Here is a 26,566-nt window from a genome sequence, read left to right as displayed (position 1 = left end):
GTCAGCCCTGTGTGACGGATGTCCTGCCTCTGCCAAGAAACAAACACAGCTTCTCCATTGCATTCACAGTTTCCTTTCTCATGGTTGCTTTAGGGATAAAGTACTGCTGGATTTTGAGCCTTACCTTCAGCTTTAGTCTCACTTCCCCCTGCTCAGCCTGCCCCTTGGCTCAGCTATTACTGTTTTCCTTCCTTCTTCACTTGCCTAAGTCATGTTTCTCTTCTGTATTCTGATCCATCCTACACTTGAGTTTTGATGTAGCTTTAGTCTCCTGTTGTTTGCTTTTTTAATTTTTTTATTTATTTCTTTAACCCCTAAGTTTTCCCTACTCTTTTTGTTTTGCATCACTCTGTAATTGCACTTCATGCCACTCCTTACAGTAAAGCTTTTTTCTTACTCACAAATCAACTCTATTCCCCCTTTTGTGTCATTAGTCTTTATTCCAGTGTCTTCTGGAAAGCATTTCAGACCTATAGATCCCAGTGGGGAATATTGTATGTGAAATTACATGGGTAGTCAAGTCTTTGTGGGTTAGAGTTTTATAAGTAAGGTCTTCTTTAAAGGTTGAACGCTGTGTATTTTGTCTAGGCAATAATTTTAAGCTCTCTTGAAGCAGTTCTAGAGCTCAAGACCTGAATGGGAGCTGTTAGAGTGTGTGTAGGCATTTGTTTTCCCTATGTGAGTGAGGTGTCTAATACACACAAAAAACTCTGTTCAATAAATGTCTTGCTGAATATGAACGTGAGATCTCAGAAGTGCCTTCAGTATGTGGTGGGATTTTTTGTTTTCTGCTTAGGTTTTAAAGATTTTCTCACTTTTATATTATATGAAAGCTGAATGTCAACATGCAAGGAAACTGAAGGGTTCATATCTTCCTTAAGTAGTGACAGAGTAGAATATTGCCCTGGGGGAGAACCAAGTTGCCATTGAGTCCCAGTCTTGGTGGTGACCACCTGAAATCATAATTTTGTGCAGCTTGTCACGTGTTTGACTTCTGCAGAGGGACTTGTGGACTTCCAGGCTGGAGGTCTGGCAGGTGGAATGGTCCCACTGGCCTGTGCAATCCAGCCTTTTGTGCTCCACAGTGGCAAGTGGCTTAGGGCAGCTGGCAGCAGGGAACTGTGTCTTCCCAGGGACAGGGTTTGCTGATTTTTTTTTATTTTTTTTTTTGAGGGGGTGGATGCTCAGAGCATGAGAGTTTATGTCCCATTGGATTCTTTGAGTATTTTAAGCTGTACTTTTATAACTCTGAAAGTTCTAACTGTCCCAACATCTCCATTTCCTTTTTTAAAATAATCTAAAAATCTAGATTTTGGAAACAGCTGTTTTGTCTCTTTGCCTCAGTTTTCCTGTTAATAAACAAAAAAAGTATCTGTCTCTCAGGACTTCTGTGAGGCTTAATTAGCAAATGTTTATACAGCCTTTTGAAGATATAAAGCATCATATAAATGCTAAGCAGTATTATTATTACCACCAGCTGCTTTGTTGTAATTGCAGTAATAAAAGCCTCAGTACTGGTGGTTCCATTGCTGCTGTTCTAGGTACAGGTTTTGTGAACACTGGAGCCACTGAGGGTGGTGGTAAAGTGATGGTGTGGATCGTACTGAGGTACAAGGTGTGGGAGAGCCATGAAATCTTTGTGAGCTCTCTTGAAAAAGAATTAAAAAACTAATAACAAAAAAAAAAGTAAAAGTCCATAACTGGGAAAGAATAAACTTCTTCTGCAGTATTCCAGCATTTACAGGTACCAGGACTAACTAGGGGGTGATCTGTGCTGTGTAGTGTCTCACCTGATTAGGAATGAGCTGGCAGCAGTTGCATTCATGACATTGGCATATAAAAGAAGGTGTCTTTTAGAGATGATTGATAATTGGTAGTATAGGAAAAGAAACGTAGTATAAATCACAATGAGCCTTTAGGATTTTTTTTTTTTAGGTCTACTTTTGTAAAACATTCATGACTTAATGCTGAGCTATTTTTATTAATGTTCTTGTGCTTATCTCGCATAACCAGCTTGTTAAAAGCGGATAGGAACACTTTTTAAGCCTCTGGCTTATAAATTGTGAGAAAGAGAAAAGAAGATTGATTCCAACAGGCTTGAAGGTGGATTCATTTCTCTTCTAGTTAGCGAAATAAGAGAGAGAGGGAAGAATTAAACTGTAGACTTAGTGAGCCAATCAGTTCCAGCCAGGTTGAAAATCATTAGATTTAGCTCTAATGTACAATGTAGTTGGAAAAGTCGAACTTAAAATAAATGCAGGGGAATTCTGTTTTGGTAAATTGATGATAGTATCTCCAAGTTATGTCTGCCTGAAGTAATAAGAGCGTGAAAAAAATAAAGTAATAACAAAGGAGCCGTGCGGGGGGACAATTATTTTGCTAACGTCTTCTGAGGATCAGAGGGGGTTACTTGGTCATATTATAAGAAGAATATTGTGCTGCTTGAAGATTGGAGAGGATTGATAATAAATGTGCTTTGAAGAAAACTTCTCTGTTCTTTTTACTGTAAACATCTGAGATAAGATGGAAAAGTTTGGACAAATGCAACATCTGCAAATTCTTTCAGAATTCTTAATTGCTTGTTATGAGATCTTGATTTTAACATTGGTAGATGTTGCTGATGGTTTTTAGGGGGTTCTAGTTTACTAAGTGGGGCAGTCTACTTGCTATAGGCAGTTTATCTGGGTCTAATCGTATCTTAATATTTAGTAAAATGCTTATTTCCTGATAGTTCTAATTGTGAAGACCTGAGTTAACACATTAGAGAAATCACACAAATCTGGATCGTGGGTATCATCATTTCATAGTGTCTGCACTGCAAGGACTTTTAAAACATAGATGATGCAAAGCAGGTAACTGATTCAGTCTTTTATGTGTAAGCAAATTTTCAGACAACTTTGAACATTATTAAGCAGCGAGAAGAAAAGGCACCAGACCTTTTTGATTTTTTTTTAATGTTAGGGAAATCTTACTTTAAAAACAGCCACAAAATGTACAACCACAAAGTTGTTCTGCATGGAAATAGAAGCAGTTTAAGCACCTATAACCCTGAGGCCCATCTGGAGACATCTCAAATGCCGGATGGTAGGTTCAGAAAAGATTACTTTAGCTGCTCAAAATATTTTCAGTAGCCAAGTGGAAGACAATTCATAGTATTGTATTAAAGCTGTTCTCTCTTTATTGTGTGAGACTGGTGACACCTCATTTTGCATAAAAGTCTGGGTTTTCTTGACAGCTGTAGGAAACAGCAACTATTCTATGCTCCCTGTATGCAGGAATTAGATAGGAATTTATTTTTCTGTTATCCCAGGCTGTAACATATAGTAGTATAATAGCTATCTTTTGAAGTACAAAAAATCTGCCTCAGGGGCTATCATTTTAAAGCATAATATGAAGTACTGTTTTAATAAGGTTTGCTCCTTGCACATTTAAAGTGCAAGGAAATGTGTGTTGAAACCTTGCTAATCCTTCATTTGCACAAAGTCTTTGGCTCATTCCCTAACTGTCAAGGAATTAATGGTGTGCTTCAATGACATCTAGCATTACTAGATTGTAATTATTTTTACAAGAGATTCTGCACTGCATTTGATGGTGCTTTATGAATTATCATAATAAATAAAATGAAATTGCTGTTGTCAAAACATATGAGCAAAGTAATCTGATTCCTGTTGTTCGTGTATTCACTGGCTCGTGGAATTAAGTGATATCCAGTGGACTTCCAAGCTGTTCATACAAGTTGGTGAGGTTTGCTGTGTTGTACTGTTTTGCTTGTACTTGTGACAAGTTAAACAATGGTGTAGCTGACAAGGAACAGCTCCATTGAGGAGATGACAACACATCTCTCCTGTGCTTCCTCCTTTGGCCGTGTACTTGAAAAGGGAGCAAAAAGGCAACATGCATATTGGTTCACTTAATGAATTCAGGTCCTCATCTGACCCCTGATGGTGTGACCTCTGGCCATTATTGTATGGTAACAGGCTTTGAATTAAATTATCCCAGCCTACAGCAGAGATGTCAGGACAGTGCAGGCATATCAAAGCTGATTTTAACTGTACTCTCCCAGTACCAGAAACAGGCTCCAATTGCATGGGGCACGGTGGTCTCCATGCCTCTTGGCTGAGGATGGGGATCCTTGCTGCTGTGGCTCACTGGGTCCAGTAGCTGAACCTGGGAATGCTATTTGTACTATGGACACGTCCTCTGTCTGCGTGCTTTCATGGAGATCTGCACCTAGCTAAAGCAGGCCACACTGAAGATGTTTTAAGTGTACATCATTTGCTCTTCAGGTGGATAGTCAGCAGTATTCAATTTTGGAATATCTACCTTTGGTTTATTACAAATATTTGTATGGTCAGAGTTCCTCCAGATCTTAGCCACTGACTGGAGGCTTGTTGTACTAGGCACTCAATTTCAAGAGAATGTTATTATTTAAACATTGTGTCTATTTTTGAGTCAGCTAATCTATAAAACCTGTTTAAAGCCACAAGAGATCATTACAAATCTACTTTGACCTCTGGAGAGTATGAAGGAGGAGAGTTTTGGCCTTCTTTTCATGGTGGAAAAATATTAATGAAGTTTTCTTATTCTTCCTCTCAGAGGAAGATAGACACAGTAGTTTAAACTACCTGCCCCTGACAAACATTGGCATTTTCCACCAGGTACATTAGTGAATTTTCAGTTGGTCTGTGTTTGAATCTTGTGAATGCCAGTATGTGGTACAACCTTCTAAATGCTATTGATTGTGTGTGTATATATATATGTATGTATGTATGTATGTATGTGTGTATATATATTTTGGCAAATAGCAGATGGAGTCCAGATTTCCTCCTCTAGATACAGACCTTTTCCTCCAAGGCCTCATAGGCTAAAAGCAGCTGCTCCTGGAATCTCTACTTCTTTCTCTTCATGCTTCACTGTATAAATTGTGTAAACTCAAATCACTTTCTGAACCACTGTAACCTTCTCTGCATAGTAATTTTTTGCTCTCATGGCAGACCGAGCCACTTCTTTGCAAAGCAGTTTGTAAGAGTTAAAGGCTATATTATCCTATGGGGGAAATCCATGGAAGTGTTGGGGAGGTTCTTGTGTAGGTTCGCTTTGATTTTTGAGAGATTTGGGGCCTTCCTGCCTCCTAGACCATGGAGCTTGTGCTGTTCAGAGACTGGGATGTCCAGATGCATGCTTTGCTAGCACTTCCAGTAATGCCAGCAATAACACTTTTTCTCTATGGTCACATCTCCCTTATAGCTTCTACCAAACAAGGTTTGCAGATGTCACTTTAGGCAATCTAGTAAATTGAGTCCAAAAATTGGATTTGCGTGGGAATGTGTCACAAGTGATGCAAGTCCTTCTTGGTTTTATAGCCTCCCTCACAGAGCTTTAGTGCAGTGACTTCTTTAGGATGTAAAGAAAAGCGCATGGGAATTTTACAGATGACCTTGCTCTTTATGGGCTCCCTGCATGGGACTTTAGTTTCCAGTAACGAGGAAATGTTCTGAGGCAGCGTTCTTGCCATGATGACATAAAACAACAGAGACTTCCAGTAATTCCCCTGTTCTTAGCCTGTGATAGACATGTGCCTTCAGGGATCAACTGACCTTAAAAATTATGCAGATCTGGAGCTTGAGGTCATTTTTGTTGTACAGAATTTTTTTTTCTTTTTTTAATAGGCATTGGGGTGGTGATATTGCACTCACTGGTTAGGAACTGTATTTGATTAGCCTTCTCAGTCTGACTGTGCACTCTCCACTCTAGACAGATATTCCCCCTAGAGCTCCTAGAAATGCACTGAGTTGTTACTTTGGCAGAAAAAAAAAAGGCAGGTCTTTTGCCCTCTCTTGCTTTTCCCTCACTTATGCCTTTAAGACAGTGTGTGTATGTGCATTCTGCTGTCTTCTGCAGCAAAGGTATCCCAGACAGTGATACAGTTCATGTATTGAGAATCTGGTGGCACATAGGATCTGATGTGCAGTAGTACTCAAATGTTTGTGGCTTAGCAAGAGGTCTTCTCCCCCTTTGCTGGATGGAGTGAAGAGGAATCTTTAGTTTCAGAAATTACCAGGTATTGCCTAGGACTTCCCTTCACCGGTTTGAAGGTATTTTTCATCCCATTTGGAAAAGTTCAGGAATAAACCTTGGTAGCGATGTTTGTGAAGGAGTTGGCTCAACTGTGGGTGAGAGGGTTGATGATACCTTTGTGTTGCACTGATGTTAATGGAACAAATTGTCTGTATGCCTGCTTAACTTAAGTCACTGCGAGATTGAGGCTCAAAAATCTCAAATTAAAAAACCAACATCCCACAACGAAACAACAAAGCAAACCCCAAGAAAATTTGTGTGCTTGTTTTATTAATGGAAACTTAGATCATTTGGAAACAATTTAAAAGAATTTGTCACCAGTCTTGTTTTCTCTTTTTTCTGTCCTCATACTACTGTGAGACACATCTTCTGTTTGAAGTGTGTACTATTTTAAATGAGCGTTATGTTTTCATGAAAACTCTGCTGGGCAATATCTAACTCCAGACACAAAAGCAAATAAACCAAGAGAAACCCTCTGTTTATCTGAGATGAGAGGACTGTTTTGAAAAAAAGGAGAGAAAGAGCATATAAAACAACCTAATGGTCTCCTTTGTCTCTCTTTAATGTTCCTTAATGTTCTTCTGCAGTCCTCAGGAATTCCACTATCTCATTGGTATGTCACTGGGGTGCATGCTACAAAGAAATCTTAGAATGCTGTCTTTAGACTGTGTAGTGAAGAAAAGCAGAAAGTGCTGCAATACGTTGTTTGATATATGTTGATTCTGATTTTAGTCTGTTTAGCTGTAGGTTTCAGATGAGAGGTGGAAATTCAGAGTTGATGTAAGTGCTTAATGATGGACGATGTCTTTTGGATGCTTCCTGCGCCCTACTGAAGTAAACTTGAGGACTAACATCTTTTTTTTGCGGCTGTTAATTTTGTATATAGCTGAGATCTCTGCATGGTTGGCTATTTGGGATTTCTAATGGATTAAACTTGGCAGCTTATCCTCAACTTTACTTGCTATTGTCTCAAACAAAGCTAGGAGGCTTACTGTAAACTTGTCTAAGCTCTTCTCGATTGAAATCCTTCACAGTTTCCAGCCACTTGCTAGGCTGAAGAATCATCTGTCATATTGAGTATTGGCATTGTAGAGGTGGGTGTATTAGCAGTGGTGAGTGATGTGGAGATGAAGTGGGGGAAGAAGCAGAATGGTAATGTTGAGGGCTCACTTCATCTCCCCTAAAAACTTCAGGATCTGACTGTTGAGAGCTAGGAGAGCTTCCAGGGTGCCCAGCCATGAGACACTTCAATTTGTTTTCACTCAAGTCTTTAGCTAGACTTACCCCTGTAAAGGCTGACAGTTAAATGGAAAATTAAATTAACATCGTTAATTTTCTTGCCTGTGACCATTGTGCTTTTCATAGCACTCACTGCATGGATGAAGCATATGGATATAGGGTTTGTTTCCATGTATTTTTACAGTCTTCAGATCTTTTGCACTGGCTTCAGATCTCTGTTGCCAACTGCTAGACAGTGAAAGCCAAAACGACTGCCTCAACGATCCTTGAAAGTTAAATCTCCGGTGATGATAACAGGTGAGCCTCGGACAGTGGTAGCAAACAGTGGTCTGGAGTGGGGATGTCAGTGCTGCTGCTTGGTGAAACCAGAGCTTGTAGCTTTTATCCCTCTTTTGCAAAGCCCTGGGATTCTTCTCTTATCTTAGTTCAGTCTGCTAAGTCTCGTGAAAACAATAAACTGGCTCACCTCCAGCAGTACTGTGATTTTATCTTGAATTAATAATAAGTTGTCTTTTCTCACAAAGGCAAGTACTTTTGTTTGAAACTAAAATTGCTTTATCTTCTTGAGGATTCTAACATGTTAGCTAACGTGCTAAATATGGTGGGGGGTTTTTTTCTAGTAATCCTTGTGCTATCAGACCCTTTGATCTGCACTGGATTTTAATGAGTCATTTAAAAGCAGAGCTCTAGATTAGCAGCTTGACTGTGATGCTCTCTCTCAAATCAGTTACCATTTTGAGAATGACATCTGAGTCTGCCTATGTTTCTGCATGACTGGAAACTGTCACTACTCATTTAAACTTGTTAGTGCTGGAAATGGATACGCTGGTTCATCCAGCGGGGATGAAACATGAGGCACCAGCATTCAAATTTAAATGTTGTTCCCAGGAGTAAAGGAAAGGGTGACTCTAGTGATGAAGGCTTGGACAGTTAGCAGTGAGACCTGCATTGCAGCTCAAAGAGTTGTTGGGCACTTTGCCTACAGGTTGCTAAAAGCAGGTCGTGGCATTTTCTGATAATACAAGAAAATAGAGTGCTCTAAGATAAAAGTTTAATCAGAGGATACAATGCTTTTAGCTGAAGATTATATCAGGGAAGACACTAAATTTTTCTCTCTAGAAGAACCTCAGTTGTGAATACTCCTTTTGGGGAGGAGGAAAGAGCATTTGAGAATTTAGACTTTTCAGAGAGCAGGTGCAAAGCTCTGACTCAAAACCAAGCTCCTGTAATGGCTCTTGAGAGTCTGCACATACACTTAAGGTATGCAAAATGATTCCTAAGAATACAGACCTGGGGAATGAAGGCCATGACCGTCCATCTAACTTTAAAGACCCGAAGCACTCAGGATATGTGAGCACTGCTGGTATGCTCCCCTTTCTCATCTGAAAGGGCTGTGAGCCAAAAGAGCAGAAAGACAAAAGGAATCCCTGGGTGACTCCAGCTGTAATTGGCCCTTAACTCAGCATTGATGCTGCTTGTGTTACAGGGCTGTAGTGTGCAAACCTGTGTAGTTCAATTTCTTCATTATTTTTCCACTTCATTATATCTAAGTATATTCTCAGTACAGAGATTATTTCCTTCTGTCTCTTCACTCATTCCCATGCCTAAATACAAACCCAGAGCCTGCTTGTAATAGGAGTCTTTTGACTGACAGTACCTTCACCATTTGAGACTAGTGGTGTGCTAAAATGTGCAACTGGCATTTCAAAAACTGTAAAACTAACCTGACAAAATGTGATTTGCAATTTTTTTCTTTTTTTCCCCTTTCCTCTTCTCTCAGCAAGTTGTAGATATGTCATAATTCTCATGCTGTCATTCAATTAGGTCACTGGTTAACATTTCTGCAACCTGTAGAGAACATACACTTTGAAATGCTTACTCAGTCAGTTGAACAGAGCTTAAATTATATACTTATAAAATTGTCTTGTTTAAATCTTTTTCATTTTTCCTAAATAGAGCTCAGACTGCAGCGGTAATGCAATGATCTTCTCTGAGATTTATGGCTGATAGAGAGTGTAAAAGTGACTTTCAAGGTGATGAGAATGGTTGGGACAGACTAGATGTTAGTACTGGATTTTTGATTTCCATACTACCTCTCAATAACCCATTTATTTCTCTGAAACAAACTAAAAGTTGTGACTGCCTGCCTAATTACCAGCCTTTTTAAGGTAAGATTACAGTTCTGCCAACCTCTGGTGCAATGGCTTGGAAGCTCTTTCTTGGCAGATACTAATATTGGGAGGAAAAGGAAGTTTTGCAAACCTTAAACTTACTGAATTAAAAAAGGCTGTTGAGATTCCTTTAAAAAAATAAAAACAAAAAAAATTCAATGAGTCATAATTTATGGGAAAATCAACTTTTTTTTCTGTGAGGACAACAAGATACAATTTTTTTTATTTATCCCAAAGGAAGGCAAACTTTGCCGGCTTTTTCACTGGTGCTACACTTCAGTATTGCAATCATATTTAAAAAAATAGTGTACAACTTCATCCATCAGTAAAATGAGCATGCTTCTGAATAATTAATAGAATCTTTTCACATCAGGCTTAAACATTGAATAAAAGGAAATGAGGAATCAGTTGGAAAAAGTATGAGGAATTTCTAAAAGGCATAGTATAAATAACCAAGTTGGACATGCTTATAAAGGAAAGCCATTTCCATTGTAACAAGTAGTCTGCAGCTTAGTGTTTTGAAAGAGAATGCTGCCTCAATTAGCAAAACTGATTTCTATAGCACAGTGGTGAGACTGGCTCAGATTAAAACTGAAATATTCTCTTATTAAAGTGCTAATGCTAATTAGTGAATGAAAGATCTCTTCTGAGTGAAGTTATATTTCCTATATGAAGTAATGACCTGATCTTAAAGAAGAGTCTTGCCTGATCAGCTTTTGAGGTATTGCACTAGGCATCACACATTTTTACAACTCTTATGCTAGATAACATTTCTAAAGGGTGTGCTTTTATTTAATGGTGGTGTTCTAAATGTCAAATTTTAAATTCATGGAGACTATCCTGTTCTTTTTTATTTTTTTCCCCACGACTCCTTGGGTTCTTGCTTTTGAACACCAGTTGTGTATAGTTTATTGTTTGTTTTTTTTTCTGGAGACCTCCTGGGGGAAAAAAAAAAGAGTTTATGATCTTAAGTAAAATATTTTTGCTTATTTTGCTTTGGTTTTTTTCAGGCACTTAAAATAGCACCGTATCAATAGTTGCCTTGGGTGTTTTGTTCTCGCAATTGCAGCAGTGCGGAGCATCAGAAATCTGGTTTGTCCTGGACCTTGAAAGGAAAGTTGCTATGGTAACTGGTCACCATATATCCCATTTGGGACATCCGTTAGGTGTGCACACTTCATTTAACTTTCTAGTAGTCCTCTGCAAATGTGTTAAGTCTGTGAACTCCAATAAAACATCATCTCTGGTGTACTGAGAAAGAGTAATCCCTCCCTCTGTCTCTGTTTCTCTTTGCTGCACCCTGCTTGTGATTTTCTTCTCGCTCAACTCTCTTGAGTTGTGTGAGCTACCAGAGCTGCTGCTCCAGAGTATCCCGGGTGCTGGTGGGCAGTGATGGAGGGTCTGGCCCAGGCTGCTGGTCTCTGGTGCTGTGGCTCTGCCTCCATCAGTGCAGTGGCTGTGGAAAGGGGACGCTGTAGGAGCTGAGGGTGACACACAGACACGCAGCGGAATTGGTGCAGGGGCTGGACGGGTGCTTGTCTGCACCACCGGGTTTCTGCTCCTGAAAATCACTTTCTCTTCCCCATGCTTTAAAGCAGCTGGCATCCTGTGCCCTGCCAAGGCTTTGTTTCCTTCTGAAGCACCACAGAGGTGAGAGCTCACCTTCAAAGTTAGTGCCCCAGGGGCTGGACCTCATCCAGAGCAATTCAGGCATCTCCTTTTCATCGCCCTTCTCCTAAGGAGATAACAGGAGCAGAAGGGGCTGCACATGGACTCAAAGGAAAGAAGGAAATCTTGATGGGGATAAAATGTAAGAAACCATTGTGTAAATATTTTAACCTTATCTAGTAAGAATAATTCTCCTCTCTGATTTTCATGCTTTTTTTGCCGAACTCTTAATCAAAAGAGATTTTTTAAGAAGCCGTCGTCTCCCACATGCAAGAATGTGGTGGCTTTTTTCTTCTGTGTAAGATGTTCTCTCTTACTTTGGGTGATGTTTTACCACACATTCTGTGGTTGGGCAGTGGGCCAACCCTGTCGGTGCCCCCAAGCAGTCAGCAGAGCAGAGCACAGTCTGGATCACAGATGATGAGCTGGGTGCCTCTCTGAGTTTGCAGCTGGATTGAGTTATGGTGTTGGGTTTGGGTTTCTTTTCAATCCAGCTGAGTGGTTTAGCACCATCTGTGAGCTGTTTGTAGACAGCAGTGGGTCTCACGTTCTGCAGTATGTTTGGGTGAGAGAGGAGAGGCTGGCAGGGGATGACAACCCCTGTTGTTGGTGTATCCCAGTCACTTGGGATGCGCCCAAACTAGTTGATAATGCCAAAAATTCTCTGTAAGAGTCTTTCTCACCATGGTCAGGTCCTGCTAGCTTACTACATTCAACTTTTGTAGGCTTTTTGTTAGGTATGCTGGATGTCTGTAACTATTTATTCAGTTCCAACTGTTAGTTTCCTATTGCCTACTTCTCATCACCAGTTGATTTTCAGCATTGAGTGATGGCTGTGGTGCCTTTGGGGTAAAAAATAAAGAACAGATGAGTCTTGAGCAAAACTGCCTTTGAGCTCTGATTGTGGTGGGGTTTCCTTCGCTTTGTGGTAAGTAAGAGGCCATTTTCCTGATTCAGGGAGTGGAAAACTCCATAGCTTCCATTTGACAGGATATTGTGGGGGTGGTGATCCTTTTTTTTTTTTTTAATTTTCCCAAGAAGCAGAGGAAAGAATCTAGTTCTCAACTAATACTGCCAATTCTTCTTTACCCTTGAAGACTATTCCTCTACAGATTTTTAGGGTTATTCTTCATTTGTTTTGTTGTGGGTTTGGTGGGGGTTTTTTTGTACTAGTTTTAGTAAACAAGTTGAACTTGCTCAAGGCTAGAGATACAAAGAAATTTAGGGTGGTGACCTGAGGTCTTGTGCTGAGACACGTTTGCAGATGAGCTCTGATACCAGCTTGGAAGCCATAGGTAATTTGTTTTCTTTGTCAGTCTCCTTGAAGAGTAGGCAAATGTATTTAAAAAAATAAAACTCACAGCTGACTTTCTGCCTTTCCTGGAGGTGGAGGAGAGGGAGTTATTGTGCATGTCCCCAAGTTCTTTTTTTCTTTTCTTTTATGATGTTTGATAGTTGGGAGTGGGGTGATATTTTACATAGTTATAATTAGAAATCTGTTTTTGATGCTTTACATCTTAGTCCTTACTTGAATGCAAATAACCATTCAGTTTGGTAGAACAGGTATAGTTTATACCCTCAGGGCACTGATTGAGAGTAAGTGTATAAGGCCACAGATATTTGCCTTCCCTCATGCAAGTTTAGTGGGAAACATTTACCCAACTCCCTCCTTGTTATGCTGTCTTAACCTGGAATATAATGAAGTGAAACGTGGGGTTTGTAACAGCTTGCAAAGGGGAAAAATAAGTAGTACAGACTATTTAGTATCCATCTTTTCTTCCCTGATGGGTGCAAGATGAGTGGAGAGCTCCTTCATCTGCTGCTGTGTCCCAGTGCTTGCCCTGGGAAGTGCTCAGCTGGGCCTTGAGGCTTGGGCGAGAAGTTTTCCATTATGCTGTGACAGAGGAACGTCATTTTCAGCACCTGTATTGCAAGGAAATTCACGGTGAAAATAGTACTGGAAATTGTCAAATCACAAAGGATTTGCAGATTTCTAAAAAAACCCCAATATGCCAAGCTAAAGTTAGATTTTTAGGAACTGTCCAAGCAGTGATACATGGGGAAATAATTGTTTTCTTGCCCGGCTAGAGGACTGCCAGCTTTCACACTGTCAAGAAGAATCCACATAATCATGTCTCACTGGCACTTAAAAATATGATTTACAGGACTGACAGGCTTTTTGTTGTATCAGCGTTGAGTGGTTGCAATACAAACAAAAAGGACTTCAAGTACATAGAAAAGAAATAGATGAAAAATATGTCATGTTTTTAATTCTGTGAATTGTTATGTCTCTGAGTAAGTCTCATATGCAAAACATTTTTATTTCCCTCAGGAAGACAGGGGATTAAACATAGTATTCTTATTTTCCTGTCACTGTAGTATTTTTACAGCTCAGTAGAAAGTATTTCTCTTTTTGTAATCCATCTGTGCCCATTGTGTTTGGTTTTGCCACTGCACGCAGTCCTAATATCTGGCAGTTTCATGGAAATCTGTAGCATTCCTGGGACAAAGCTGTGCCATACTATTGCTACTCACTGCAGGAGGAGGTATTTAAATTCCCAGCTGCATGTTGACAGCACTGTGGTCAAAACTTTTTTCTTGGTCCCTTCTGCAGCTGTCCCACAATTACCAATATTGGTATAAATAATGAACGGTTAAAAACATTTACCAAGTGACTCTAGCTCTCATTTCTATAAATATAGCATCTTCCTGGCTAGTTTCCCCAGGAGAATTTGTTCTAATGTTATTTGCTGTACAGACTTAGTCTAGTTACTTTCACAAGGGTAGATCAGGGAATCCTGTCAAGTCACTGGCCCAGCATTGCTACTGAGCAAATAATTACTGAGTTAATTTATGGATGCTGTAGATGATAAAACTTAGAGCTATTACAGACAAATACTTAAGTGTTTTTACGCTGTAGGTGGAATGTGTCATCTCTCAGTGGCACAGCTGCCTTAGTCTCAAGTGGAAGATGACGAACGCAGACTGAATACTTTATCTTCATTCTGCTGCTGTACTTGGAGTCATCCTGCATCTACATTAATTTCCTATAAGGAAAGATTTAGAACTTCGAAATCCTGGCCTGAGCATCATTCTTCTGAAGTAACTTAATAAATTGGCACGTAGCCTTGCCATGTCATGGTTCGTTGAGGTCCTGAGGCAATATTTAGTGTAACAGAATAAGCAGTGCTCCAGTTAACACAATCATCTCTTATGCAGGGAAGTGCATTTATGCCTTTCAAAACAAAGAACCTTTTCACTATATGTCCAGCTATTATTCTGTTAGTTCGTTGTGGAGAATTACCACATCTTTGTTTTCCTTTGGGTGGGGAAAGAGTTTAGCGTGTTCTCACTGAAAAGCCCAGTGTTTGAAGCCACAACACTTACACGAGGATTAACTTTTTTAAAGACTTGAACGTCCCTGTGGAGTTGCCTGAGCCCATTAATAAAAGTTTGAATTTTCAGCCTAATATATTAATTATGTTTGTCCAATTCCTAGAGGACTGGTAAATCAAATTAATCTTAATTACATTTAAGCCTGTGATAGGAGGGGGGGAAAAAAGGGAAATCGTAATATTATAGAGTTTAAAGCTTGAAAGGGTAATTAGACAAGCAGTCTTATTTTTCTGGTTAAAATGTAAATATATTTTGAATTCACGTTTCTGTAAATACATTTTAACTTACTCATTTTTAGACTGTAGATGAACTTTCAATAATACAGTGACTACTGTCACACTGGGAAGAGTATTTTTCAGACCAGTAGGTTGAAAACTCAATTGATAGAGTCCACTTTGTCAAACTAAGTCTGTAAGTTATTTTGATGAAATTTGCAATGCTAATAGTAGTGTTAGTATTTGAAACAAAATTCTTATAGTGGATGTTTCCGTACACTCAAAAGAGAATAAGCTAAAAGTGATTAAGGTGGTAGGCACTTATATTGTGTGGGTTTTGAATGTCTTCTCAAGTTGACTTAAATCTTCCATTTAAATTCTGCACTAGGAATCCTTAGATGTGTGAAACCATACTTAGTCTCCTGAGGATCTCTGCATTTTAATAAAAGAGATGGCAGTTTTGCATCTTGAGGTCTAGTTGTCATTTCTGAGGAAAATTTTTCTTTTGATTTAAATCCACTAGAATCTTTTTTTAAATACTTGTCTTCATTGGGCTAATATTCCCCTCTTTCAAAGCAACAAAATATCTCAGTTTCTTATTCTGAAGAGTTATTTAATGTTCTTTCATCTCTTTTTTTTTTATTATATTAGATTTCAATGTTCTAGAGCTGTAACAGACAGTATTAGTTTTGGTCTGTCTTCTAGGAACATTCTTGTTATGAACTGTCATTTACTTCTTCCTTTGGCCCGTTTCTTCATCTGTCTTGTTCTAAAACAATTCCTAGAAGCTTGCAGGAAGTTTAGCACAGGATGCGTTTTGTGTAATCCACTGACATAATTTATATGTTTTATGGGTTTGTGTTCTAGGTGGGCAGCCTGAAGTAGCTGGTTTGTGTTTGGGGGAATGTTTGGCGTGGCCTGACATTGACAGCAGTGTTTTGAGCCTCCTGGGAAGGGAAAGTGTTTCCTCTGGAGTATGATCTTTATGCGTCCAAAAGTTTCTCTCTCTTCTGCCTCCTGTGTACATTCTTCCTTTATTTTAGTAGTCTTTATTTCATCCTGGCAAACAGAGGGAATCTGTGGATTCATTATTAAACTCCAATAAGGATGCACAAATTGTTTTGAAGTTAAAGACAAATGACACTACTTGGGCCATGTAAATAATGCAGTGGGTTACCTGACATGCTGGAGAGGCTTCTAGAGTTTCTCACCTCATCACATCTGCAAACAATTGGTAAAGTTCAGCTTCCAGTTAGGCTGGTAACTTTAAATAATAATGGCCCATCTTCGCGAACGAAGATTTTGGGGAAAGGTCTTTTTACCTTTCCAGCCTGCGCAATGGATTTTTTAGGTGAGACACAGCCTGCGCTGAACTGAGCCTGTTAGTTTATTTAATAGGCTTAAAAAGGAGTGTCTCTCCTTTCTGATTTTTGTAATGTTCCAAAGAAATGAAACTTCCCAAGAGAGTTGCCAAAGTTTTCCTCTTTGCTGTAAATGTGTTTTGCCATAGGAGAGGTTGAGAGGTTTGCTGAGCACCCAGCCACTCTCCTTGCTTTTGGTAAGATTCTGAGCAGGTCACTGAGACCAGTTCTGTGAGTAAGTTAGAGAATCATAGAATAGTTTGGGTTGGGAGGGACATTGAAAGGCCATCTAGTCCAACCCTCCTGCAATGAGCAGGGGCATCTTCAACTATATCAGATTGCTCAGCGCGCCGTCCAGTCTAACGTTGAATATTTCCAGGGATGGGGCATCCACCACCTCTCTGGGCAACCTGTGCCAGTGCCTCACCACCCTCATTGTAAAAAACTTCTTTCTTATATTTAATCTAAATGGATCTTTTAGGTTAATACTGGAATCCCTTTTCCTGTCGCAACAGGCCCTGCTAAAAACTTTGTCCCCTTTTTGTTGTACTGTTGTTTATTAGACTAGCTAATAAATTGCAGTGACACAAATATTAACTTTTAGTTAAAATGACAACATTCATAGATTTTCTGTGTTCACAGACAAACCTGTGTGCTTAATAAGGGTTTAAGACTGGGCACTTGCTGGCTTGGTCACAGATTCACACACTTCAGCTGTGCTGTGTTCTTGCTACTGGTACCAGAATAATTTGGTTTCCGTTCTGCCAAACAGGCAGCTTCTGTTTAGGTTACATTTGTTGTCCTGTCCATGACAGCAGAATTGTCCTACCCAGTGGGATGTTGACAGATTTCTGTTCTGTGAAAGGAGAGAGATGGTGAGGAATAAAAGAGATGAGAAGTGTTTAGGAGCTTTGTGGGTTTGCACTAAGCCTGCTCTGAACACAGCACAAGCGTTCTCCTTTTTTTCTAAGCCTGGTAATGCACATTGTATTACATATGTACTACAACATACATGTGTAAGATGTATTTTGTGACCTGTCTTGTTGGCCTTTCCATTACAAACTGGTATCTTACATTTTGTGTTTTGGCCCCGAGTTTCTTGCTCCATCCAAAGGTGTGGCATAACCTCTTTCAGCCTGCAGTGAACACAGTTTTATTCACTTTTTTCTTGAATTTGTTTAGCAATTTAGGGTTTTATCTTTTGATTCATCACCACAAATGTAATATTTTATGACCCCAATTGCAAATCTGGAAGTATCTTTGAATACATAAAATAAGAAGGTATGAACATTAATTTAAATGGTTAGAGCAGATTTCTGATTTTATTTATCTATTTTCCCCAGAAGAATTCTGGTGGTAAGATTAAAATGATGAGACATTGGATTAGGAGTTGTTTGGTCAGAGGGATTTTGTGTTTGAGTGTGTTCAGCATCGGTAATGATAATATATGATTCTATGCAATGAACAAAACCAAACACAATTAAAATACTTTTAATTTTAGGCATTTTTGAGAAACTTAATGACTTTCACCTTTTTTTGCTTCTGGGACACACAAAATTCCTTTTTGGTCACATAGATTTTTAATGTCCTCATTCTGTTTGTTGTGTAGCAATGTTGATTTAAGTTACCGTGTTTTGGTCACAATTGCCAGGCAAAAAAAATAGTGTGGAAATGCAAGGGATATGCAGATTGGTTCATATAGAGCCGGGGAAAAGTATTCACGTAACTACGGTGGTTTGGGCTATTGTGTTTTTTTTCAATTTGCAGGGAGGTTGAGTGTTTTGCATGTTTGTTTTCATGCATGATCAATTAGCTCAGGATTAGGTGTTTTTTAGTTTGTGGTGTAAATCCTGCCCTTGGCCTACAATGAATGCTCATTGGACTTTTCTACTTCTATGTGCCATGTTGCAGAATCAGCTCCAGATTAGTGCATCAAATAAAAGCACAGATGAGATGATATAAGAAAGTCAAAAAGAGTCTGGGATCAGATCAAGGACAAACACTCTTGTTCCAAAATTATAAAACGGAGGAAGAGAGATACTTAGAAAAGTTGGAGGGTATTTAAGCATGAGGATTTCCTTTTTGTACACCCTTCCCTTGTAGAAGGGCATTACTGCAAGACATTACTGAAAGCATTACTTTTTAATAGGCTTCAATAAGAGAAACATTAGCAAGAAAACCTTTCTAGAGATAAGTGGTGGTTTTAGTCATTCTTCTGGGTTTTTTTTTTAAGAAGTGGAACCTTTTAGAAAGCTGTTTCCTAGCTTGGGCTTGGGAGTAGCTGTGTAGAAATTGATTAAAGGAATATTATTTTATAGTTGTCCTTTGTAGGGCTCCTTATGAATACGGCCATCATTGATACCCGTCATCATCACAGGGGACTGTGTCCAACAGCAAAGGAACTGTCATATTTGTTATGTAGGATCTGAGGAGAGCATTTAGCCCAAGGTCCCTGGAAATCCTTGCCTTTCAGAGTATTATGAGATCTGTCCTGGCCAGAGTCCTGCTCCAGACTCATGGATTGCTCAAGGTGATGTGCATCAGTACAATGGGAACTAACAATAAAAGTAGTAAAGTGGTATCGATAAGTACTATAAAAATGTGTTTTATTGTTTGAATCTGTTTTTTAAGGGAGGCTTTTTGTTTGTTTGCTTCTTGGGGTTTTTGTGTGTTTGTTTGTTTCTTGGGGGTTTTGTTTGTTTTTTGTGTTCTTTTTAGCTTTTTGTTTGAGTTGGTTGTTTTTTCCTTTTTCTTTTTAAATAGGAATTAGTAGTTATATTCCAACAGGAACACTGCAGCTTCTTTCGAAGGAACAGAGTGGCCCTAAGAAAATTGCCACCTTGTCCTTGTTGCAGACTGTTGGGTTCCTGATTCTTCTTTTGACAAAATAACGTTGCTTTTTTTGTTAGACCCAATAGTTGGCCTGAAAACAGGTTTGCTCTCTTATTTTTTTCGCTTTCTTTTATTTTTTTTGCCCAGATGCATTACTAGACTAATAAAAGCTATTACAAACCTTGCTTTTCATAGTTGCATTGATTTTTAGGAAGATTCAACTTGGAATGTGATACAATGAAGCACATTAAATTATAATAAACCATTAATTCATGAAGTATAGGTCATACAGAAAATAATGATGAGTTCAAAGACTGTGGTCAGTACTAATGATGGAGTAGAAGAAAGAAGGTCATTAGCTGCTGAGTTGAGTAACAGGTTGCTTTGAGTTAGAGTAGAAGCTTTGTGACCTTGATGGGTAATATCAGGATAGACTGGAAAACATCATTTGCAGTGCAGTGCCTTGATCCCAGGGGACTAGATGAGCTCTAACTTCAAGAACTCTTATCTGGGATAAGTGTAAAGGCATGGGTAAGAAATGGTATTTGAGAAAACGGGCCAATTTATGATTCCGAGAGAGAGGGTGGCATATACTGATGGAGCGTATCTGGTTTTATAATTGAATATAAACAATGTGACTTGATGTGCCTAGGCATGGAAAAAAATTATGAGCTTGATAGAAGTTTTAGGTGTTTCAGAGGCCATGTCTGTGGTGTACTCCGTCTTCTCTTGAGATAAAAATTTAATGAATCTAAGTTTTGGTCTAGCTAGAAAGCAACTTCTGATTACATCCTGATGGGGAAACTCCCCCTGCTTCTCAGCTACAGAGAGAAGATTATTGGCACTAAAACTGATTTATTACCACAGGCCATGCTCAAAATAACTTTTATTATGATAGTGGCCATAACGTGGTGGAATTCTGTAGGTGTATTGATGTGGAAACCTCTGTGCTTTCCTTTGAGGAAGTGACTTCAAAGGGCTGCCTGAATTTGTACTTTCCCTAATAAACAGAAAAGATTCAAGATCGTTCTGATGACACAGTTTTGCAGTGTGGTAGCAGTGTTAGGAAGGGCCAGATTCCTAACCTGTGTACTAATGCTGTTCACTAATAAGTGCACAGTATTAAATTTATACTGGTCTGAACCAAATTTTCAATCATTCACCCTTTGGCCATGAGTTTTCTTCTTAACTATCTAGTTACTGACTGCTCCTTCATGCTGCTGCCCCATCCTTCTCCTTGTGAACGGGTTCCCTTTTTTCTGGCTTCCTTCTTTTACATCTTTAGAAGTCTCACACAACAAATGAGCTGTAATAAATTTACACGAGGCAAGATTAACAGATTTTCTAAACAAGCCTCTTTATTTGTTAAATTTAAGTGTGGATGCTAGGAATTTTGTGTAGTTCATTTTGCCTTTCTGAAAAAGTAAGAGAACCTGCCTTTTCAGACTACAGCGGAACAGTTGCCTGGATTATTTCAGCTCTCATTTTACAAGAGGGCCAGAAAAGGAAGGACTTGATAGCGGGCAGCTGGGAATGTTAATTTTCTTTGCTACTGAGCACACAGTGGACATTTTGGTAATCTCTATGATGAGATATGCAAAGGATGGATGTTGTTTCCCTGTTTCTGTGGAATGTCATGTGGTTTGGTTTTTTTTTTTCCTTTGCTGAACAGAGAAATTTAACAAAAAAGGTCAACTAGAAGAACTAGCCCAGTAACTTTTCACAAACTAGTTTCTACTGCTCTGAGCACCTGTGGCAAACAATGTCCCCTTCTGAGCCAGTAGTAGGATGGTGCAGAAGAAATGCAAAGGGCGAACAGGGATATGACAGGTGGTTTTGTCACAAGGTTGTATCTGGAAATTGGTATTTAGAATGTTCTTTGAGTCATCAAATGTTAAGTCTGGGGGTCAAGGGCTCAGCATCTCTGCTCTGAGCACCCTTCGGAGTGACTACTAAGAAACCTTCCCCTTATTGAGCCCCCCTGCTCCTTTCCAAAATCCAGATTATTTTTCTTACTGCTTTTTCTGATACCACATGTGATGCTTCCCACACATCTTTTAAACTGCATCAGTCAAAGGTCTGAGAGTCAAGGTAGTTTTCCAGAGCGTTCACAATCTTACGATGTCCTTTTGTGGGAGTAGGCGGTGAATTTATGCTGGAGCCGCGAACATCCCTGAGTCTGTTCCCCACTGTGATACTCCCTATGTTCATCCTTTTAAAGTCTGTAATGGTATTTGAAGACAGTAATCTAATATTCCTGAATAATATGCTGCTCTCAGTTTTGTTTCCTTATTGCACGCACATATCTAAAGAGACAGATTTGTCTTTTGTAGTGCTAACAAGAAATCCCTGGTCTGTTGAAATGGAAGACTGAGTATATATTGACTTTAGAAAGGCAGAAACTTAACCTCTGGAGTTTTATATTAATAATCTCTCTTCACTTCAATGTAGAAAAAAAGAATAGTTGTAGGAATTCTACCAATATATGCCTCTGGTAGGGAGAATAATTTTTATATGTCAATGTATTTGGCAGTGTAACTCAAGGTAAGAAGTGGATCCAAGTTGAATATATGAAAAACTATAAAAGCTGAGACTAATATAATTTGTTCCCTATTTCAAAATAAAAATCATACTGATTCATTTCATTGTCACCGCTGTAAGAAACTCAAGCTGGGAAAAAGGTAGAAGTAAACAAGGAACCAGTGACAAGTCAGTAGCCACAGCTGTTAATAAACCAAGTCAGGCATAATATACAGAACCAAGGAAGGTATAAACATCCAAAATGAGGTGGCAATAATAATAATAATTATAATAACAACTATATTAATTTTGAGCTCCCGTGGCAATGAAGATGGACGGCTTTTAGACATCTGACTCAGATTTACAAAACTTTGCATCAGTATTACATTACATGAAACACATTTTACAGTTCTATTGTCTGCCCATCAGATTTGTCTTTTTTTTTTTTCTTTTTTGTATCCTTCCCAGTTTTGGGTGGTACTTTATTGGTCTGTTTAGGATAACTATTCTACAGTGAGACTGTAGTGCCGCATTTTATAATTACATTGTTGAACATAATCTTTTAAGTGTCTCACTGTGAGTTGTGTGGCAGCTTCCATTTCTTTTTGAATTCTGACAAAATGATGCAGCTTTTTAACTTGTCGGACTGTGAGAAGAGAGGGGTATTTGTGGGGCAAATATGACAGATATGCCTGTGGTACATTGGGAAAAAATCTACTTCTAGAGGTTCTGGAAGTAGTTTTACAAAATGAGGATTTTCTTTAGTGAAGAAATTTTCACAAATGTTCATGTAAACAGAACTGTTGCCTAGTTAGACATTGATGTGTTTTTTGAGGGGCTCCCTGTCCTCCTGTAGGGTAGAGGGTATATATTATCTTCTTAATTTTAAATTCATTACTATTTCTAAACAGGGATTACAGAAACATCACACTAAAGGATATCTTGTTTCTTTTGACTTTATCAGTAATGCTTTTCCCTTTGCCTTGCAAAGAAGCTTTTCCCTGTGAACTTACCCATCAGCTCCTGAAACACCAAAGGAAGTAAAAGTTGAAACAAAGAAACAAAATATTATGTTAAATAAACTGGAATGTGATGATTTCAAGTTCTTTATGCTATGCTGTGTTACCATCTCAACACACTGCATCTCTTTTCTCCACAACCTTAAACCCTGCTGATGTGCATCAAGAGAGTAGCATTAAAAAGAGGAAAATGAGACAGAAAAAAAGAAAAAAAAAAAGAGTAAGTTACAGCTGCTTAGAATGCTATGGAAAAAGTGGTTTTAGAAAAATGGTCAAAAAACCCAGTCTATTATTACTAATTTCCCAGAGCAGCTGTGGTTCTAGATCTGTTCAGGTGACCAGTTCCACTCACTCTGAAGGGTGTGACTGTACTTTTTCAAGACAAGGCTATGCCAAATTATTGGACTTTCTTTTTTCCTTCTTACTAAGTAAGTTTGGCTAGGCCACATTTACTTGGATTAAATACAAGAAAAAAGAAAGCTCACATTGGTTCAGGAAGTTTGTTTTGTGGTTCTTTGGAAAAGAACATTCTGTCCCCTCTTTGCAAAACTAATACAAACAGTCTCTTGGCACAGACACTGTTCTTTGTGGATACCTTACTTTAAATTATCTCTCACTTATTTTGCAAGATTAAGTATCACAGTTCCTATTTCCTGGATACATTCTGCCTTGTACAATTGTGCTTTCACTTTGTCACATCTGCGATTAAATCTTCTAAACATTATTTGAGATCTCTTGATGAAAAATACTGAGTAATACAAATGGTGATTATAAATTGTAGGATAGTAAGTGTTGTTTATAAAATAGCACTTCTTTATGAGTGATTATATCTCACTATACAAATGATCATGTAAATATGGGCTGTATGATTGTTGGTGTTCAGGAAAAAGAGCTGTAGAGGCACAGAGCAGCAGTAAAACATCCAGAACTGTGAGAGATTTCTATTTACTTCGTAGTTGAGGAATTGTGTGTGAGTTTTGTAGAGAAATGTCCTTTTTCCTTTTACTTCTTTAAAGTATGTCATTAAGATACTCTGTTACTAAAGAAATGCTGAGGACAATGCATTTCATGTGCTTATGTAGGCATTTCTCACATGTGAGAAGCTGGCGTGTGCTCCTTAAATTGGAAACGAGAGCAGGGAAGGAAACACACTGTACAAACTTAATCAAACAGGGAGCAATCTTTAGTGGCCTCTTTTGATAATGTATTTGGTGGAACCAGCTAGGGGAGGATCTTAAATGATGTTAACAGGTTATTGGACTCTTCAAGTGACTGTAACTTCTACTGTCTTGAGCTCTTACTAGAAGGGAAATGAAAGACATTTTGTATCTTGTAGGAGGCAGTCCTACTTGTAGCAAGTAATATTTACAGAGGCATAAAACCAAAACAAATCTCTCCTGCAACAGGTTTGAATTGAGCTGAAGGTTTACACACAGATTTGGATGTAAATTTTAAGAGAGCTATATTTTTTATTATAAAAAGAAAACACAATGAAAACCCCCAACTTTTTGAACTTTCAATTTCCACACATTTAAATCCAAAGACTAAAGTATTTTGAATGTCATGTCTGTCTTATCTTTCCAGCAAAGCCTTTTCCTATGATTAAAAGGGCATCAATTTTTCTAATTGTTGCCAAATCCAACCCAAGCTGCCCACACAGTCATTTCACCCTTCCCTCCCCCTCCCATCATTGTCTGATATTTTGTTTGCAAAGTCATTATTCATTAACTGTGTTCATGTCCAAGGCTGGAAATAGTAGAATCACATCAGCAAGGAGGAGCTTGGAAAACTGACCAGTGAAATCCTTTTCTGTTTTACATTGGCTTTCAGATGAGAATCCCAAAACCTGTCACAAATTTCAGAGATAAGGAGCTTGGAAACAATGAGTGTGCTGATGTTTGGTATTTTCTTAGCAGAATTCTTTAGTGTTCCATTCTACTGAGAAGAATTAATTTTTGCACGAGAAGCTATTGAGATCACAAGTCTGTCCTTTTTTTTTTTAACTTGCAGAATCACACAGAATTACTAGTTTGGGTTGGAAGGGACCTCTGGAGAGTCTGGAGATTATCTAGTTCAACCCATCTGCCAAGACAGGGTCACCTAGAGCAGCTGACACAGGAACACATCCAGGCAGGTTTTAAATATCTCCAGAGATGGAGGCTCCACACCCTCCCTGGGACAAACCTGTTCCAGTGCTCTGCCATCCTCAGTCTAAAGAAGTTCTTCCTCATGCTGAGGTGGAACTTCCTGTGTTTTAGTTTATGGCCATTGTTCCTTGTCCTGTCAATGGGCACCCCTGAAAAGAATCCTCCACCACCCTCTTGGTACCCGCTTTTGAGATCTTTATATGTATTGATGAGATCCCCTCAGTCTCCTCTAGACTAAGCAGGCCCAGCTCCCACAGTCTCTCCTCGTAACAGAGATGCTCCAGACCCCTCATCATCTTGGTGACCTCTGCTGGACCCTCTCTGGTAGCTCATGGTCTTCCTTGAACTTTGGAGAATTGAACACAATATTCCAGATGTGGCCTCACCACTGTGGAATAGAGGGGCAGGATCACCACCCTCAACCTGCTGGCCACACTCCTCCTGGTGCACCCCAGCATCCCAGTGGCCCCTGTGGCCCCAAGGGCACAAAGCCAGCTCATGGTCAACTTGTCACTCACCAAGACTCCCAGGTCCTTCTCAGCAGAGCTGCTGTCTAGTAGGTCTGTCCCCAACCTGTGCTGGTATTTGGGTTTATTCCTGCCCAGGTGCAGCACCCTATACTTGCCTTTGTACATACATACACATAGGTATAGTTATATATAGGTTTGCATGCAGCTAAACATATTCCCCTGTCTCAGAGCTTTATGGGTGACCATGTTCTGTTTAGAGGTAACTTTTGAACATGCCCCTTTTTCCTCTTTGGCATAGGCCCCTTGCCCTTTTGAGACATGCACACACAAAGGTCTCACTGTGGTTGTTCCCAAAGGCTCTTTGGTCTGTTGTTTTTTCGGCCTTAGACCTTGGTTCCTCTGAAATCACTGTCAACCCTCTTGCACTGACCCAGGGTATTGGCAAGCACTGGATGTACTACTAACCATCCCTGGCTCTTAGTGCTCATCAGCACTTGCAGTGTATTTCATTAAGAAGACTGGCACCTTTATCCATGTTTTTCACAGGGGAAAAAGTGGACATGGAGGGGTAGAAAGTGTTGCCTGAGGTCAGTGAGGTGGGAAAGCCTGAGACTCATGGCTGGGAAATGAATATGGGTGGAAGGCAGCCTGTGCTACCTTAAGGTGTTATGCCTGTGTCTTGTCCTTTCTTCAACGAAGGTTTCCTGGTCAGAAAACCATTAATTGTCTATCTCCCTTTCAAATATTAAAATGTTGAGGCTTTGATAGAAATAGGTGATTAACAGAAACCATCACTATAATCTGGTCATAGTAGTAAGCAAATTAATAAGGTTTAGTACATAAACTAGCTCAATAAACTTTTTCCTATACTAATATGCAACTACTGAATCAGTTCAGATTGACTGAATTGACCTATTGTCACTTGCTCTATTACTGAATTGACTTTGTTACTGCTTCTTCCCAGTTCTGTTGCTATATCAAATCAATCTGTACTTTTTAACTATTTTTAATTGGATTTATTGAAAAATGGAAAACGTCACTGCCCTGTAGGGCAAAGGGAGAGGAACCTCTCATAGAAGTTACAGAATTGGGATAATGTCAAAATCAAAGTGATGTCCTGAAGAGAGTAACTCATAAGAAAATTCCACTGTAAACTGGGCAGGTTTGCTAAAATCTGAAGGACTGGTCAGTGCCTGGAGTGGTGCAGCTATGAAGCTGGAAGTGACTTGTGTTACAGATAGGCTAGAACAAATGGCTAAATATGATTAAAGAAATGAAGTAGAAAAGGACTAACTCTTGAATGTCAGATTCAAAATTGTTTTAGGGTGGAAGCTGTCCAGTTATCCTGACTATGAGGTTCCTCTTAGCTGTACACAGGAGTTCTTTTTGAAATTACTGGTGTTTACAAAGTTCACATGTTGACAGCAGTGAATGAAATGTAACCAGAACT

General features: G+C 39.1%; 1 protein-coding gene across 5 annotated transcripts in view; it reads left to right on the top strand.

Annotated features, from left to right (window-relative positions):
* The window catches only part of EPS8 (epidermal growth factor receptor pathway substrate 8), a 137,115-nt gene that overhangs the window by 6,923 nt on the left and 103,626 nt on the right, over window positions 1-26,566 (top strand). The gene's annotated exons all lie outside the window — the stretch shown is intronic.

The sequence above is a fragment of the Neopelma chrysocephalum genome, unplaced genomic scaffold (assembly GCF_003984885.1).
Source record: "Neopelma chrysocephalum unplaced genomic scaffold, ASM398488v2 Primary Assembly neopelma1_139, whole genome shotgun sequence".
Lineage (NCBI taxonomy): Eukaryota > Metazoa > Chordata > Aves > Passeriformes > Pipridae > Neopelma > Neopelma chrysocephalum.
The sequence above is the reverse complement of the archived record's forward strand: the minus strand, read 5'-3'. Positions and strand labels throughout refer to the sequence as shown.